Source organism: Aquila chrysaetos, chromosome 13 (assembly GCF_900496995.4).
Source record: "Aquila chrysaetos chrysaetos chromosome 13, bAquChr1.4, whole genome shotgun sequence".
NCBI classification, from domain to species: domain Eukaryota; kingdom Metazoa; phylum Chordata; class Aves; order Accipitriformes; family Accipitridae; genus Aquila; species Aquila chrysaetos.
The window spans coordinates 16219819-16237664 of record NC_044016.1 but is presented as its reverse complement, the minus strand read 5'-3'; the positions used below and the strand labels follow the sequence as shown (position 1 = coordinate 16237664).

The window sequence follows — 17846 nt, the reverse complement described above, 5'->3', positions numbered from 1 at the left end:
TTACAAATACTGGAAAGTAATGCGATGTCTTGCAGAATGTATATCTCTGCGTCTCTTGGAAGTAAATATTTGTGTGAGTAGAAGTGACCTTGGAGCACACCCTGACTGTAACCATGGCTTGGTCTCCCTTTCTCATGATCCCGCATCATCTGGATCCTGTTCAAGGACGTTTGAGTAGTGGGGAATTGTATAAGTTTGCATTTCTATATGGTAAACTTCTTCTCTAAGGTCTACCTAAGAGGTAGGGGGTGATCCTGAGAGAATTTGGAAAGTTCTCAGCACCTGAGACAAGGACATACAGTACTTCTATAGTATTAAAACCAAAACAACTTCACCCAAAAGAGCTATCATTCCCATATGGCAGCTTGTACAGCAAGAAGTTTTGTCCCAGTGGCCAAGTCAGCTCTACAGCCCCAGCCACATTTCTTCTTACTCTGAGCCTCTGCCCCAGGCTTGGCTGGGGAAGGATGTGGCTGAGGAGCAGGGCTGTGAGCGTTTCCCCTTCTCCCTCACCCAGGTGGTGGGAGAAGAGGAGGCAGAAGACATGGCTCTGGGGCTTTTTACCTCCTCTCTCTTCCTTGGCCAGGTGTTACAGAAAGGGTGGTGGGGAGGGAAATACCACATTGCTTACCCCTAGCCAGCAAAGAGGAGAGAAGTGCTCTGAGCGGGATTTACATTGCAGAAAGTGTGCCATTGGATAGCTGAGGGAATAAGAAGGGGGCTGTCCCACAAGAGGTGGGTAAGGGGTAGGTACATAGCCAGGAGGAGTCCCCTCCCTGTAACACCCTCCCACACACATATCCTTCAGGGTTGCACTGAAAAGCAATTTGAAGTGCTACCCGGGACAGCCCAGAGACTGTCCTGTTCAGCCTTGTGAAAGTGGCATTGTGCCAGTTCCCCGTAGCTTCAGGCAGAAACAGTGTGCCTTGTCCCTTTAAAATGACAGTCAAACATGGCCTTGAATGGGGTTGCAGCAAACACCTCCTTCCAACACTTTATGCAGAAGAACGTATTTTTAGTAATTAGAACAAATATATAATTTTAAGGATCCACTCATATTCCACATCTCTGATAGAAACAGTATCTCTCTCACAAATGTCTCATGCATTTTCATTTGGACATGGCCAGTGGTTTGTCTAGCTATGGTGAGAACACCAAATGCATGAAGGGCTCATACATGTTGACCAGCATGACCCTGCTTAGTCCAAAGCCAGGTCCACGGAGCATGGGTAATACAATACCACCTTCATTCTTCCCAAATGCTGTGACCAGCTGGAAGTCAATCTGACCACAACACTAGAAGAGCCACCTCAGAGCTTCCCTGGCCAACCGGGATGCCCATGGCCCCAGGAAGTCACTTTGGCTTGTGAGGCTGTGTTCATCGGCTTGGAGAGCACTGCTCCCTCCGCCAGCTGTTGCCAGGGGCCAGTGATGCTGATTTAGTGCCCCTTTGTGTCATTCTCCTAGCGCTGCAAATCTGACACCACCGGTATTTTTTAAATAGCAGGATGCAATGTATTAAGAGCCAAGGGGAAATTTGGGTGTCTGTGTTGCTGTTTGATAAATAACTATCTTATTAATATAAGAACTTGTCAGCACACTACAGATTCCATGAGTGTTTGAATCTCTGTGTGTGTGTATGTGTTGGATTGAAAACACAAAACTTTAGACATGAAGGGTGGGAGGATGTGGGACTGTGTATCTCTGCCACATCTTGGTCAATCTTGGCAAGGAACCTTTCCCATTTCTGTACTTCAACTGTACTTGAAATCCAGTGAGAGCCTAATTAAAATTAATGGAGAAATAAAATGTTGGGGGAAAGCAGGGCAGCATAAAAATAGAAATGCTAACACTAGAAAATATTAGATTTCCATGAAATCTCTTACGATGCATTTTTTTCAAATTAACATATCACAATATTGCTCTGGGACTTGCAAAAGTCTTCAGAGTATAATAATTAAAAAGACTATCATACTGTAATAAAATAATGACATTTACTTGACTTTTACCTCCCTGCAGTCCTGGAATCAGTAGCCAATACATAATCAGCTTTCCCCTATTCATCTCTTACATCTCAACAGCCTCTGAAACAGGAACCTCCTGGCCAACGTTGAAGTGACGGTGGAGCAGCGGTCCTAAGTGCTTCGGTACCCACTGAAATCCCTTTCCACAGCTGTACTACTTGGTGTGTTCATGCAGTTTAGTGCGGAGTGGGCAGCAGGAGCTCAGAGGATTTTTTCAATGAGGCTGTAGGATGTACCATGTTCTGTGACAAATCTGCTTAAAACCTGATTGTGCAATATGGCTCCAGTTGTGTTTTAATTCCACCCTGAGTCATGACACTATTAAGGGGGGGCGGGGGGGAAAGAAAGATGAAAGCTAAGCAGTTTTAAAAAAATAAGACTTCAAACTCTGCTATGCACTCATCATAAATATATCATTATGCAATGGAGTCACTATTGGACAAGGTAAATTGGAGTGCCTTAACCATGTTTTTCTATGGTTTAGCTTGTGTCTTTTTTTTTGCAATGTTTGTTTTGAGGATAATTGCAACCCCTTGACACATTTGTACCCTCAAGTTATTGATACATATTCTTAAGCCATAGGAACAGAGTTCATTCAGATCAGGGAAAACTTAGTGAGACTGCCTGTGAGGATTTTAAGCAAAAAGCTCATAGCAACTTTGTTGCTTCATACAGGTCTATAATCCTTACAGAAATAGATGTTTAATTATTGAAATCTATACAACCCATGGCCAAGTGAGCAATGAACTGTCAGTAAATTAACCCTAGCAGATGGAGGGGAAAAAATCCTGCTGTGTTATTGCAAGGGTGCATTAAGGACACCAAAGAGAATGTAAGAAGCTAATATCTCCTATCCCAAAGCACCTCTTGAGTCCAATTTAACAACTAGTGAAACTCCTCTTTATTGCAGTCTTAAGTCATCTGGGGTACCTGGTGGCATCGTGCACTCCTATGTGCTACAGGTGCAACCCAGACCACAGGTGGGTGGCGTGGGCACACCACTACTCTTGCTGGGGCTCTGCTGCTCCCCAAATTCCACTACAGGGAGATTTTTTTCTCTTCATGACAGGCTGAGGACACAGTTGTGAAGAGTGCAGTAGAAGGCTTATGCTTCCTGCCCATAAACTTCAGCTATCGGTTGCAATAAGAACATAAAATGATCTTATTTTGCATGATTAAATGAAGATTGACACTAGATCAAATTATTGGTTGAAAGCTTGTGATTTCAAAAACTAGCCATGGTTTTGAAGCAACTGCAATGCACCTGTAAATTACTTGGAAACAATTCTGCATTTACATGAAGCAATCTGAAAAGCTACAAGCTATTAGCTGCATTTATGAACTTTGATTCCATCATATGCCAAATTATTTTAATCTTTTAAGTCACTGAGGCATAGACAAATATTGGAATGGGTTATTTATTTATTTTGTAATGCAGACAGATTTCAGAGATCATTCTAAGCATTGGTTAAAGCTTTTGGATATGAATCATGTGCAAATATAAACACAGATAGACAGACAGCTACTCTGTGCCTGATGCCAGCAAAAGCTTGCTCTCACGTCCCAGCCGGCATGTCCGGTGTCTTTAGTAGTGAGAAAGGTCTGTGGTCGCTTTGGGCCAGACATTACGCCTCTGTCAGCCTGGGGGTCTGGGACATGCTCTTCAGTAGGTGCAGGATCAGTTCCTAGGCCTGCTGCCAACAAATCGGGATGCCATTTTAACAGATACCGGATGCCTTTTCTCTGGAGATGAATTTTATCTAGAAGACAAGGTTTATTTACCGCTCAAGCTCTCAAAGTATATGTGCATGGATCTTTGAGTGAGAAAGACCTGTAACATAAAAACTGGCTTAAAGCAGTTAGGCAGTTGGAAAGACAGTTTGGAACTAAATTTCTATTATCAATTTTTGATTGTTGTTAGCCTGGTGCGATGCAAGTTTGTGAAGCTGATGCAAGATAAAAGGGTCCTCCAGTGCTAACTATTTCCAGAGCCCTAGCAAAAGGGGTTTTGCTACTGTTGTGTTTCTTTAAAAGCAATATTCCTAACATGGTTTGTACTGCAGCCCACAAGCCTTGCTAGCACTCTGAAACATTATTTGGATGAGAAATGCCAGACCTCGCAATGTGGTGATATAATACACTAATAAAGCAAATTCTGTGCAATGTTCAATAGGAAAGATTTTTTATTTTATGAAGAATTTTTATTTAATGTATTTTTTCTTAAAAGCAGTGACACTATATCACCCATAATAAATCACTCTTGGCGCTCGTTAATGACTTTGTTATCCATTTCCACCCTCTCTGTTTCTAAGTTACAGAAACAAGTTTGGGAGTGCAGTGGGAGGCAGCTGAATGCTCCAGCATTCTGCTGTGAATCCAGAGTATTTTGTTAAACCTCTTGCACTGTTTCCAAAAAAGCTAGAAATACTTTCATGGCAATGGACTACAAGGGGCTGTCTTTTTCTATAAAATTCTAAACACACACATTTTCCTTCCTGATTTTCTCTGCATGTGTCAAAGTTAGGCAGGAATTCTATAGCACTTAGTACTTGCTGATGTAGAAATGACTGCCAAATGAATGGTTTATACTGGAATATCTCATTATTTATATAAGTATGTTACAGTATGGACATTTAATTTAGTTCTCATTCCAAACCCATGACAAGTCACTTTGACACCTTTAAGAAATGTTTCACATATGGTAAGATGCAGCATTCAAAACTGTAAAGGGAAAAAAAATAGATGACTTAAATTAAAACAGAGATTTTTAAACAATCAAAGGAAATACTTCAAGTTTGTAATAATACATCTCAGCCATTCAATAATTTTAATGATAAATTAACTTTTCTGGGGACCAAGGATGGTACAGTAGTTTTGGGGGCTGGCTCTTTTCACTTTCAAAAGACCTAGGGCAAAATTTTGCATGCATTAATGGAAAAGTCTTTTTGGATATGAGGAATGAAAGCTTTCATGGGAGGTTCTGATATGTTGTGGTGCTGCTGCAGATCTGAACATAAGTGAATCCAGGCACCAAGCCCAGGTACTGAGACAGCCAGGTGGCTATTTGGTACTGCACCCACAATTCCCTATGCCTGTCTCTTACCATCTCATAGCCTTTCAGTTCATGAATAAAATAGTCATGTTTATCCCCCACTCCACATAAAAATACCATTTTAGCTGAAATACATCTCTGCCGTAAAACTAAATCAGACTACTTGTGTAATGGAGCTGACTGGAAAGTAGCACCAAAGCTTGATTTACAGTGTAGGCTAGGTGTGGAAGTGTTTGGTTTCAAAGCTGACAATTTATAGGGAACACTTTCTCTACAAAGTGTGAGTTTGAGCCATAAAGTCTGGCTTTGGAATGGCAGCTGTCTGGGTACTGCCAAGATTTGGGGTGCTCCTACTCAGCATGATGAGTGACCTGTTTGCCAGGACCCCTCACAGCAAGGAGCACACACTAGTTCTCTAGTATATGGATGACCAAGAGGGCTAATAAGGCTAAGAATAAGACTAGTAACACTGGGTTTCTGCTGGGTGAAAGCCTGCTGTGAACCCTCTCCATGCCTGCTTGCTTAGCTTCAAGAGACATAAGGTGTGGGGCTTGAAAGTAAGCATGGCCTCAGCATGCAACTGAAGCACTTAATGACCTGTTGTGCTCTTTGACCACGATATTGCACCAAAGCAGTAATGTTTTGTTACTTAGAGGGCAGCAAGCAGGCAACGACATGTGGGGAAAAACCTCAGTTACAGCCAGATGGTTCTCCCAAGGCACCCCGCCTTGGGACTTCCTCACAACATCACGCAAGTGCCTTTCAGCACTTGCCACTGAGATGAAAATGCGCAGAGGTGCCCGAGTTGTGTAATTCTTGCCTGGGCCTGCAATGGCCCACTCTTGCTGTGCAGGATGGAAGTGGGCTCCAGGGTCCACTGGGTTCTGTACATATATATGAATACATACATAGAGAGACATAGATGGATATCATATAGGTATCAAGTAGAAAGCAGAAGTATTTTCTGTCTAGAAACGCTTAGTGTATAATAATTAAGACAGCAAGAAATTACCACTAAGACAAAGACTTAAAAGACACAAAGCACAAGGTGTTTAGAGTGTATTTTGTTTATGTTTTTTATAAAAGTAATCTTTGACAAACTCTTGAAGAGCAAGGGCTTTTAGCCAACCTGAATAATAACATTACCCGGTGTTACCAAAGTAAAGATTAAATACTGACAGTTGTAACTCCTGAAGCTTTTTCTAACCCATTTTCTTCTTTTTTCTGCTCCTTTGGATCTCCCTAACTCATGTGTGCTCACTTTCCAGCCTGATCCTCGCCCCTTCACCATGAGCTTCTCCCTTGGCCCTAAGTGCAAGAATCAAGATTATCTTCCAAGAGTATCTAAGAGGAAGGAGGGGAAAGACAATGTCTGGATAGTTTTCCTAGGGCTTTTTGTGTTTTCCTCTTTAGAATATATTCTGTGTCCTTTGGAGAGGTGGATGCATGCCCTCCCCATCCCAAGCCCTCCCCTTTGGAGAAGCAGCCACCAGCCTGGCCTCCTGGGAAGACTCCTGCAGTGCATCAGGCGACTTTGCAGCCATGAGACCTACTGGAGTAGACAGAAGTCTCTCCACGAAGGCCAGTGGGGTTGCCTAGCCCAGGCCCCACATTTTAAGGTAATCTAGCATCTGTAAGAAGGGGACCTGTATTTTTTCCAAGGCGGTTCATGTGTATCCCAAGCCAGTTAGTTTGCTATAAGGCTGATACTGTAATGGAGCCCATGAATGTTCGCGCTGAATGGAAAATGAAAGGGGAATACCCCATATTTAATGAAACAAAACACAAGTGAGTCAGTCTTTAAATCTTTCGCCAGATAATTTGTCTCTCATAATGTGCTCTTTCTATCCACTAATTTGACAGTGTGTTCTTTTAAATGTAGGTATCTGATCGATGTCCCTGGGTAAATTCATCTGGCTGATGAAACAAAACAGCAATATCTAACGACAACTTCTGGCACAGGTACAAACACAATCAGTCTCTCCCATTTATCTTGAGATTGCATGCAAAGTACTCTGAAATAAAAACACACTACATCTCTTCTATTTTTTGATGTTGAAAGATTTAAAAAGTGTAATCCACATTAAGCTTCTACATTTCACCAGCCAAGACTGACTGAAAAGTGTGTACTTTTAGATGGTAACTGCACTATTCGTTGTTGCTACTAACTCTGTGCAATTGTGGGGGGGTTGGGGTTTTTTACCCTTGCTTATGGAATTCCTGAAAGTACTTCGCCAAATCATATGTAATGTTTAATTCATATAACTTTCCTTTTCTCCTGTTTCTTAAGTGAAGCCATTAAGTTAAAACTTGAAATGAAATCTCATACATCCACCTTGAATGCTGAAGAATAAACCACAAAACAGAGATCTGAGCAAAGTTAAGACTGTGCATTTGAGAAATGTTTGGGTTATTCTTATGTTTCTAAATCAGGCACAGTGTTTCTAGTATTTACAACTGGATCTATGTGCTGGTTTTAGGTATTTAGTCAATCACAAACAATTATACATTTATATCTTTGAAATTTGTTCCCATTGGTTCCACCTAATGGATAAACCCAGCAGAGATTTCTATGCCTGGAAGGGTCCTACTGGGCAAGGTTTTAAACTGTCTTCTTGCAAAAAGCACCTTCAGAATACAGAATATGTGTCGGTATTTTTACCTGGTAACTCTATTTTCAACACAAAGACTTCTAGTAGTTACTGAGGGAGGTTGTTTAATCTCTAATCCCTACTATCCAGCAAGCCACATCATCTACCTCTAGTCTGTCTGCCATGGTCCCTTTTCCTACTGCGCGGCGAAGAGGAAAAAATTCTGGTGAACAACTTCTTCATATACCTTCAGAATCAATTGAGAGTGGAGGAGAGGTAAACATGTCCATATGTTTGTTTCTAAGTTTACATCAGCAGAGGCTCTGATGCTATTAAGAAGTGTCTAACTTACACTGAACAGAGTTTTTTCTTGCTCTGCTACATCAGAGAGAACAAGATCGCAGTCCCATGTACATGTGCTAGGGAATGCAGAAACACTGAATTAGACACATGTTCCACTTTCTTCGTGTGCTGAATCACCCCTGTCAGGAGCTTCTTTAGGGACCTAATACGGCAATCTGTCATTCACAGAAAGGAGCACATGGAGTGTAAAATGCCATTACTGGAATTTATCAAGAGCAGCTTCCATAACCTGCTACACTGTAAAAATGTTCACATTTTAGCATGCCAACGGAGCTTCAGCATTGATACCTTCAACAAATAGGAAGCACATGGCATATTAAGTTTGTTTACTCTCAAGTCCATGGTTCAGTTTTAGAGGATACATATGAAGATAAAATCCAGGCATCAACTGCCCAGGTTAAAGAGGCAAGGCCTTTTCTTGTGTGACTGAAGTGGGGAGTCACATAAAGCAAATGGACTTGGCAGTTTTCCCTTGCTCCTTTTTGTTTCTGAGGTTGAACAGCTGTCAGAAGATACCCAGAAAGTAATGTGATCCATCAATGACCATCTGCCCATGAAAAATACATAGTGTTGGAGTGAGGCAAGGAAATGGGGATTTCATGGGCAAGGTTGTTCAGCCTTTCTCAAATAAGAGACCAGTTCAGGTAATCATGTTGGGTCTCTGAACTGGAAACAGATAAGGAGAGCACCAACAGCATACTGAAGGGCCATATTGTTAGAATGAAATTAATCTGCCCTTGAACTCCAGAGTTTAGAACTGGATTTGATCTCCTGCAGCTTTGCTTGGTTTTGAACCTAGTATCTCAATTCAGACTAATCTATGTTTTGACATGTCGAAAAGGGTGAATCTTCTGAATATGAAGTAAATATTTAAGTTGGGCCCATTTCTGCAAGTAACTCAAACACAGACACAAAGGAACGGAGAAAACCAGTTCCCACTGGCTCTCATGGGATTTGGTGGTGGTTCTCCCATTTGTTGGGGCATATTATTTCAACAGGAAAAAGGGGATTCACCTTTCTGTTGTAGGTGAATATGAATGCTTAGTACTTTGCATTTGGGAAGAGATCACTCCTCTCCCCTGTCTGTGGTCCCATAGATTTTAACTAATGAAAAGCTACTCATTATCTCTACTAAGCAGACACTAGATTAATGTAATGCATGGCAGTGGGGAGCATTAAGAGAAGTGCAAAAAACTCCTATGTTATATATATACTTCTGTGGAAATGGATGTTGCAACATGTATTATTTCCTGCTGACTTTCCTCCTTCTTCACTGGCCTTCTTCACTCAAGTTGGTTTTACACCAATTGTGTAAAATCATCTGAGTCATCAGTAAAGGTATGACAGAAAATCTAATTAGTACTTACCTTTCTACCAAATTTTTCAACAAACCAGGTGGCAATGAAAGAATTTAACATAGACATCAATAAAGAGTGTATTCTGTTTGCAGTCTCCAAATGGTTAGTAGCTTCACCACAACAGGGTGTGCTTGTCAACTCTACTGCATGTTTCATCATTTGTCGAAGACATAGATCTGATGCAGCAATATTCAGAACTCTTTGTTTCAGCAAAATTCCCATCGATTTAATGAGAAGACACAAAGAAGCCTGTATTTATAAAAAGATTAAGTCTACATATGTGTGTGTGTGTGTGTGTGTGTGTGTGTGCGTACATCTATGTAATATATGTACATGTAGAACAGAGGCACACAGAGAGAAATCTTCCCCTTTTTCCCCTGGCTGATAAGTTATTGACTTAAATGGAAGTTTTGTAAGGAATGAAGGCTTGAACTCCTGCAAGTATTTACCCTGGGTTTCAGCTCTGAGTTTTTATCTGATTTTGACCTCCTGTGGCTCTCTGATTTTAAAATAGCCCCTCCTAATTTACTGAGGATATAAGGTATAGCAAGCTGAACAAGACACAAGACTCCTCAGATATAGGTATTTTCTCATTTAAAAAAGAAAACTCAAATCTACGTTTGCACTCTTTCCCATCTCTGTTATGAATCTAAGTTGTCAATCTAAATGGTCAAATCCAGTACTGCTGTATTTTTAGCATAGCAAATATTGGTCAAAAAGTTTCACCCAACATGCAAACTTACTATTCATTATTATTGCTAATTGCATGGGTTTATTGTAGAGTTTATCATTAAAAGATAGGATTACTCAAGTGCTAATTTCTAATGGGAGTTTAGAGGGCAAGGGTTAGCCCTTGGAAGTAAGGTCATGTGGTTCTTTTGGTTTGTTGTACATGAAATAGGAAGGTTCTGCTGATTATTACAGAAATCTACATTCTCCCTTTTGTACACTAATGAAAAAGTTTTAGAAGAAAATATTGAGAGTTCTGTACCTAATACAGATTTCATAAAGCTATAAATTCTTGGCACGCTAGTTAGACATATTTAACTTATGTGTGCCTAATCTGTATTTTTCGAGGATTTCTCTATCCAAGAGTTCTGCTAGCTATAGATTACTTCCACACAGAAACACACACATCTGGGTGTTAGCATCTGTACAAGATTTGATTGGTTGCATATTTGCCAGTGAATTTTCAGATGTGGGCAAAAAAAATCCTATTTCTTGAGGACCATATAAGGAAATAGTTCAAGTCTTGACATGACATCATATTATTCAGCAGCATATTATCAGCCTGCATCACCACATAGTACACAGTAACTAGTTGTTTATTTAACATATGGCAGGAAAAGTGCCTGCTTCATCAAACTCTACATATAATGATCATTTAAACTTTGCTGCTTCTATAATGCCTTGGAAAAGTTCCCTTTATGCTCAGGATGATTGAGCGAGGATCAGATTATGGGTCTCCAGAGATCAAATAAGACTTCTCAAAAGCTGCTTTAGTGTTGAAGGTTACATAATATCGACCATATCTCAACACCTTTGGAGTCTTGAAAGACTAGCCCAAAGGAAATATACACCAGGAACAAGATCTTGCACTTCTTTGGTGCTTTTAGAATACTCTAAGAGACATAACCAGAGACATAAATGTTCATCTTCTTGTCCCCAAGGAATATAGAATCAATTTAAAAGAGTCATAATTAATAGTAATGTGACTTTTCTTCCTAAAATGCCTGCCTGACGTTGAAGACAAAAGGTTTTTGCATTGTTCAGGAAAGTTCCTCCTTGTGAAAATATTAGTCCCATAATACTGCCAAAATCTGTGCCATCCTAGATGGTCTGCTACTCTGTGTGCCAGATGCCTAATTGGAAGATGCCTGAGGGAAGTTCATCAACACCATTGAAAGATTCCAGACTTTAACTTTCATAAACCTCCTTCTACTTCTTATTTCATGCCAAGTCCTCTTTTCCCCCTACTCTTTCAGCTTCTTCAGATCCCTGACCTAGAGCTCAGACCTTCTGGGAGCCACACACAGAGATTAACATTGTCACACTCCATTAATTTCTTTGTGCTCGGGGTATTTCCCCTATTACACAGCTAGGGTAGGCAGCTAGCAAAAGTCTTTCCTACTCTCTGGACACACGTTACAAGGCTAAACAGATTGCATAATTAATGATGGTAAATACAAAGCATCTTTGACAGGATGGGAACAAGGTCCATAGATGTTCTCAGAATTCTGTCAGAGGTGCATCACTCATCAACATAAATGTGTTTGTCATGTGAGGTTGAAACACTCAGCCAAATTACTCACTAATGTCAGGCAAACTACGAGCCCTCTAATTACCTGAATGCAGTTGATGTGCTTTAGATTTATATTGCATACATCTACCTTAGAGTTGGCCATGGCTTATTTATCCAAGAGGGATTTTCTGCACCTTCTTCAGCTGGAGGAAGAAAATACAGCTATTGCCTTTGAAAATGAGTGTGTGAAAATAAAAAGAGCTCCTGACTCCTTACTCCCTATCTGTGGCACCAGGCCACAAAGGATTGTGAGGCGACCACAGACACCCTCTGTCGCCTTGAACTCTCCCTAGCTGAAACCTTCCCCCATGATGCAGTGTCCTCATACATTCTGCAGCTGTGGAGAAAAGAGATGTCTTATCGATGAAATTCATACTCTCCCATCCCTCCAGGAGTGTCTCACCTAGCTGAGGACTTCATCTTACTGAAGACCAGAGATCACTGCAGTCATCCTGGACTGGCCTCCAGCAATTCCAGGATCATTTGTGTATCTACAACCTCCTCTGGGATGTTGCCCAGACCATGTTTGGTTCTTTTGTTTTGCAGTCTTCCTTCATTCTTTTTGCCCTGATCCTTTAAACTAATGGCCCCATCTCTATCCTCTGTATTCAAATGTCTCAAAGAACAGTTTGATGGCTTGAGAGAACCATCTTCAGGCACGGCCCTCTCCTTGCTGAATTCATACCACTCACTCACCTCTACCAGCCACAAGTTTGGCATCCAGTTTGGCACTGGGTACTTTTCCTTCCCTTATGTGCATTAAACATGCTCATTACACTACAGCTTCCACATCATAACTCATGTAACTCACCCAGTTATACCTCTTTACTTTCTTCTCTTCTTGGAAGCTGAAAATCACTTCTTTATGATGACTGTAAGGCCCAGTTCCCAGACTTCTTCAATGCACGCCAAATGCTGCTGCCAACCTGCTTCCACTTGAAAATAAACATGAACATATCACCCTCACCCACAACTGTATTTGTTTCAGAATGTTGATCAGAAAAAAAGAAAAAAAACCCCTTTTGTTCTGTAAAATTCTTCCTGGGCTTTGTCCAGTTTATCTCATGCTCTATTCCTTTCTCCCACCATCTCTCTTATGTGACTGAAGTGAAGACGTCAAAATTAAGGAAATATTTATCAGGTTATATTACTCTATTGTGGTTATCCTACTGTTTAAGAAAAGGTTTAGATTTAAAGAATTGACAATCTGTTTTTCCATGAAGTAAAATTAAACAAATGTTAATTAAAACAGCTAGACATATACAAATACACGTAAATATATGCGTGTGCATGTGTCTGTGTGTACACACACACTTTAATGAGCAATTTCCTGATTGTTTTTTGGCTGTAGCAGGTAGCAGATATAGAAAAATTGAGAGGTAGTTACACAAGAATCCCATGCTTTGCAGATCACTGTCACTCAGTAAAATCTTCAGCCCTATGCCTAGTACCTGGGCTTCCTCTGCAACTTATGGGGAGAATGAAACACCTAAAAATTACTTAAGCAGTGATTAAACCCTGTTAGAACAAGGACAAAGTAGTGAGTCTCAAGAAGGTGGGAAGTTAAGTCCCGTCTTGCAAAGATGTTTGAACTATGTCCCTATTGCTAAGTACAACAGGTCTGGGAACCCTTCTCTGGCCCTGAGGCTAAGTGGCATTTGTCACTAGGTCTTTGGGTCCCAAGTGGTGCCTCTGTGGTTCAAAAAAACACTTATTTCCTGTGGGGTTTTAGTTCTGAGTATCAGAGATAATATAAGGGATGCATTGTAAATTGTACAGGTGATATTTTCATAGCATGAAGCCGAATGAGGGTATGGACTGAGAGCATGGAAGCATTCCTGGGACTGCAAAAACTTCTGGGAGAGTGTTGGAGGACTGGAATAGTGCAGGATGGAGGGAGTCAAACCAGGTGCCATCTAGTGCAGACTGCACCCTGGGTGTGATCCCTGGTGTGCGTGGCACCCCCAAGCACTGCCTTAGAGGGATCACAGCCAAAGCTGTGCCTGGGAGCATGCTAGCAGCCAAACGCCATGCTTGAGTTCACGCCCCCTCCTTACACTATGAAGCAGCAGTGTTTGCTGCCATTAGCATCTACTTCTAGTGGAGATGATGTGCCCTTTATGCACCTTACCATGCACACGTGACTAGGCTATTGGAGGAAATAGGATGTGGGGTATGGTACCCCAGTAGCAGATTGTTTCTTAACCAGTAAGGTATAGAGCCTCAGTCTTGCCTGCTGAAGTGGCTTAACTAACTGAAACCAATTCATTGTTCACTGGACTGGCCTTTTCCGCATCTTAAATGAGCAACAAAGTCAATCTTAGTCTAGTCATAAAGTCCTTGTTTATAAGGAAGATAAAACTAATGAAAAAAATAAAAAAAATAAAAATAAAAAAAAGAATTAAATGGGATACCAGGTCTGTTTAAATTACATGGGTTTTTTCTGGGAAGTAAAAGGTCCACCGTGTTATTTGAGCTGATTCAAGAACCTATGAAATAAAGGGAAGAAGACATCAAAGGACAGAAAAAGAATTAACCCAGGAAAAAGGAGGTTGAAACAATCCACAGAGGAAAATACAGAACGTTGTCACAAGTTCAGAAGCAGCAAATTTTCCACTGGAATGTCGATCAGCTTTAAACCGATGTTAAATTATCTAAACTATCTAGCTTTCCACAAAGCTTTTCCTGTAGTTTTGCTCTGTATGCAAAGCTTCTGAGACAATTGCAAGACATGACAAGTAAACTAAATTGCATTTCCTAATTTCTGCAAATAAGGCAATTTACCTATCTATTACAAAAATTATTGGGAGTTAAAACAAACTGAATGCATTCTGAAATATTATGAAGTTTCCCTTATAACCAATAATTGTTTTGGTTTTAATTGATACTGGTTTGTTTGGGTTTTTTTATTCCCAACAGCAAATTATAGCAATTATTTAAAAGGAAAAAACTCCCCAACCGGAACAGATTCCAGTTAAATCAGTGAGTGTTGTTTGACAATATCTCTGTGTGTATTACTTGCTAACACTACATTACATTTCAGCTTGCCTCAGCCTTGCAGAATTTAAACGATGGATGTGTTTATGGGCCTGCTACACTCCATAGAGCATGGAAGAACTTACACAATCTCTTTCTAGGGTGGGGGGGGGGGGGAATCTGCATATGTGTAAATAGTGCTTGCTCCCTGATTCTTGACAAGGATACCTGTGTCTGGGGCCCTCGGTAAAATGGGAGCTTTGGTTGTTTTAGGGACTGCACTTCTTTCTCTTGCTCATGGGATGGAAAGAGAAGAGGGTGGGACCCCCCAAAACCCTCTTGTACCATTATGCACCAGGACGGGGACATGAGCCCTGCTGACTTGCAGGTAGGGCAGGGTGATGGCCTCCGCGAACCACCTTTGACAGTACTGGGGGAGACTTCAGCAGGCCGAGTCTAGCTGGAAGACTGAAGGATATTAAGGACGGAGCCTTGTTTTCCCTCCGCAGCCGTCGGAGCTGAGTATTAGAGCCCTCTAGTGAGATTTCGCGGAGACGATCTCCCCCTTCGGCCCCGTGGGGCCGGCCTCGGGCCGACCCGCGGCCGGGGGAGCTGCTTTCCTTCCCGGGGCGGGGGGGGGAGCCCAAATTCCCGCTGCCGCTGCAGGAGGCGGCCGGAGGTCTACACCCGCCCGCCCCCCTGCTTAGGCATGCTCCCCCCCACGGCCCCCGCGAGAGCGTGGGGTCTCGGGGCCGCGGGGCGCGCGGGCCTCACCTGCGCCACCGGCACCTGGGCGGCCGCCGAAATGCCAGGGGTGCCCCCGCCCTGAGACACCCCGGGCCGCTGCGCGAAGGGTGCCTGTGCTTACCCCCCCACCGCCCCCGAGGCGGGGATGGAGTACCCACGGAGCGGCAAGACCATGGCTGAGACCCCGAAGCTGTCAGCTGCCTGGGGAGGGAGGGCAGGGGGGAAGGGAAGGCAGCCTGTTCCTAAAAATACTACCCCCGTCAAATCCCCGTGAGCCAGGGATGGAGACGGTAACAAAAATGCCTTGAATGGGTAGGAAGAGTGGACAATCTTCGTGCTTTCCTCATCATCTTGGAATAATCAGCGGAATTAACTGAGGTCGAGGAAACAGGCTCTTGGGTTAGTTGTGGGAGGCTGTGAGAATAGGGAGCAGCCATTAAAAGAAACCTGATCGCTATTCATCAACTCGGAAGAGGGGAAAGGAGGAAGAAAAAAAAAGACCTCCGTGGCTCAAGCTCATACCAACCTGGTCTATCTCTGATCAAGAAGATCCTTGGAAACAAGAAGTTTACAAATATTGTCAAATTGATGCTTGTAGTGTGATTTAAATTGTCAATCCCGCAGAAGCCCACCAGAAGTTTAGATTCAATGCCCTGCATTTCTGGCTAGTTGTTGCCAATCCCCTAAGGCAGAAAGCTCGCTCTTCCCTTATTTTAACCATATGTGCCTTTTGTTGTTGTTGTTGTCTTGTCTGTAAACTGTACGCTGTCTGCTGAAAGAGTCCCCTTGTGCCGCGGAGCATCTGAGGCGGTCCCCGCAGCCGGCAGCGGCGCGGGGGCCGGCTGGGTACCGGCCCGGGCCCCCCTCGCCCCCCAACCCGCCGGGCCGCCCCCCTGCCGGCTGTCCCCTCCGCGGGATCTGAGCCTGGCTGTGGGCCGCGGAGAAGGGACGCCCCAAATAAATATCGATGCTGGGGGTGACGGTCGGGAAGGTGCTGATCGTAGAAGTGAGTGAAAACTCTCAACCCCGCGCCCGAGATTGAGGAGGTATAATATAAAAGTAATCAGGACAGGCCGCATTAGCCGGTTGGGGGGCTATCGGGTTTCGTGGGGAGCGCGGGAGGTTACAGCGCCTTGAGCTGGGGACACAGTGCCGCCCCCGGGGTCCCACTTCACCGGGGGGCGGCCGGGAGGAGGGGGGCGGAAAGGTTCACCAGGGCCAGCTCAGACAGTCACGCCGCATCAGCCCCCGATCTCCTAATTAATACACCTCCTTCGAAAACATTACTCGAGCATCTCGGGTCCAGCCGACCGGGAAACGGCTCCGGGCTGGAGGGGACGGGCGGAGCTGCGGGCTCGGGGAGCGGGGCCGCTCCTTGGGGCAGAGGCTCCGCTCCCGCCGGCGCCCCGGCTCGGCCTCCCCCGGCCCACAGCACCCCGCTCCCCGCCCCGCAGCCCAACAACGTTTTCTTTCAAGCGGAGTTTGTTAGCATAATCGAGTTACCCTCTACATATCTGAAATCCTTTGCCGGTCCCCTTGAGGAACAGCGCATTGCGCGCAGGGAAAGCTTTGAATTATTCCTTTCGCCCCAAATCACGGAACAACAAGCTATTGTTGTTTGCCTTAATTTAGTTACGCGCAGTGTTTTCCTCCGTCGTGTTTTCTTTTTCAGTCGGAGCAGGATCTTAGGGCCATCTGTGATGGGATGGACCCGGGTTTTAAACAAAACGCAAAAATAAATAAAAGCGTGAATAAATAACGGGAGGGCGGGGGGAACAACCCGCGGTTCCGGGTTGCAAACTGCCTCCGTGAATCCCGGGCGAGCTTTAACCGCCTGAAGGGGTCGGATGCCGCCAGGGAGAAACGTGTGCGCCCGGGGGTGCCCCGGGAAACTCGCTGAGCCCCCCCGGGTTCGGGGGTGGGGGCCAGGTAGGCCTGGGATCCTGGCAAAGGTCGCTGTGATTCATTTTAAAAAGCTAGCGGGAGTAACAGGTTAATCGTGGCAGGCTTTCAGCCACGTTGAAGCCCACCGATTTTAAGGGGGAAAGCATACTGCACCCACCCCCAGAAAGAAAAAAAAAAAATTAAAAAGGAAAGAAACGAAAACTTGGAGTTGTTCGTCATTCGCTTGCTCTCCCTACAGTCCTTGCCACGGTAGTGGACATCTGCGGGGAAGATGTGTTTCATTCTGGCAAGTGAAGATTGCGGGTTTATCATTTGTTCGCTACTCCTGCCGATAAAAGCGCCCCTCGGAGAGGCTCCGTCTCCCTGCCCTTCCCACGCGTGGAGCTGAGGCCGGCTGGCAGGAGCGTGAGTGTCCTCAGCCTTGCGCGAGTGGGCAAAGGGAGGTGGGTAGCAATCCCTCTGCCTCCCGCCTCTCCGGCCGAGGGTTCGCCCCAGCCCGGCGAGCGGCATTTGCGCCGCTGTAGAACG

At 43.8% G+C, this 17846-nt stretch overlaps 1 long non-coding RNA gene across 1 annotated transcript; it reads right to left on the bottom strand.

Moving 5' to 3' along the window:
• Nucleotides 1-3428: 3428 nt before the first annotated feature.
• On the bottom strand, nucleotides 3429-16830 carry LOC115350241. The gene is made up of 3 exons (XR_003926360.1): nucleotides 15441-16830; nucleotides 12502-12625; nucleotides 3429-3784 (listed from the first exon to the last, which is right to left on the bottom strand). It is a non-coding gene; the product is annotated as an uncharacterized LOC115350241 (long non-coding RNA).
• Between the last annotated feature and the right edge of the window lie 1016 nt (nucleotides 16831-17846).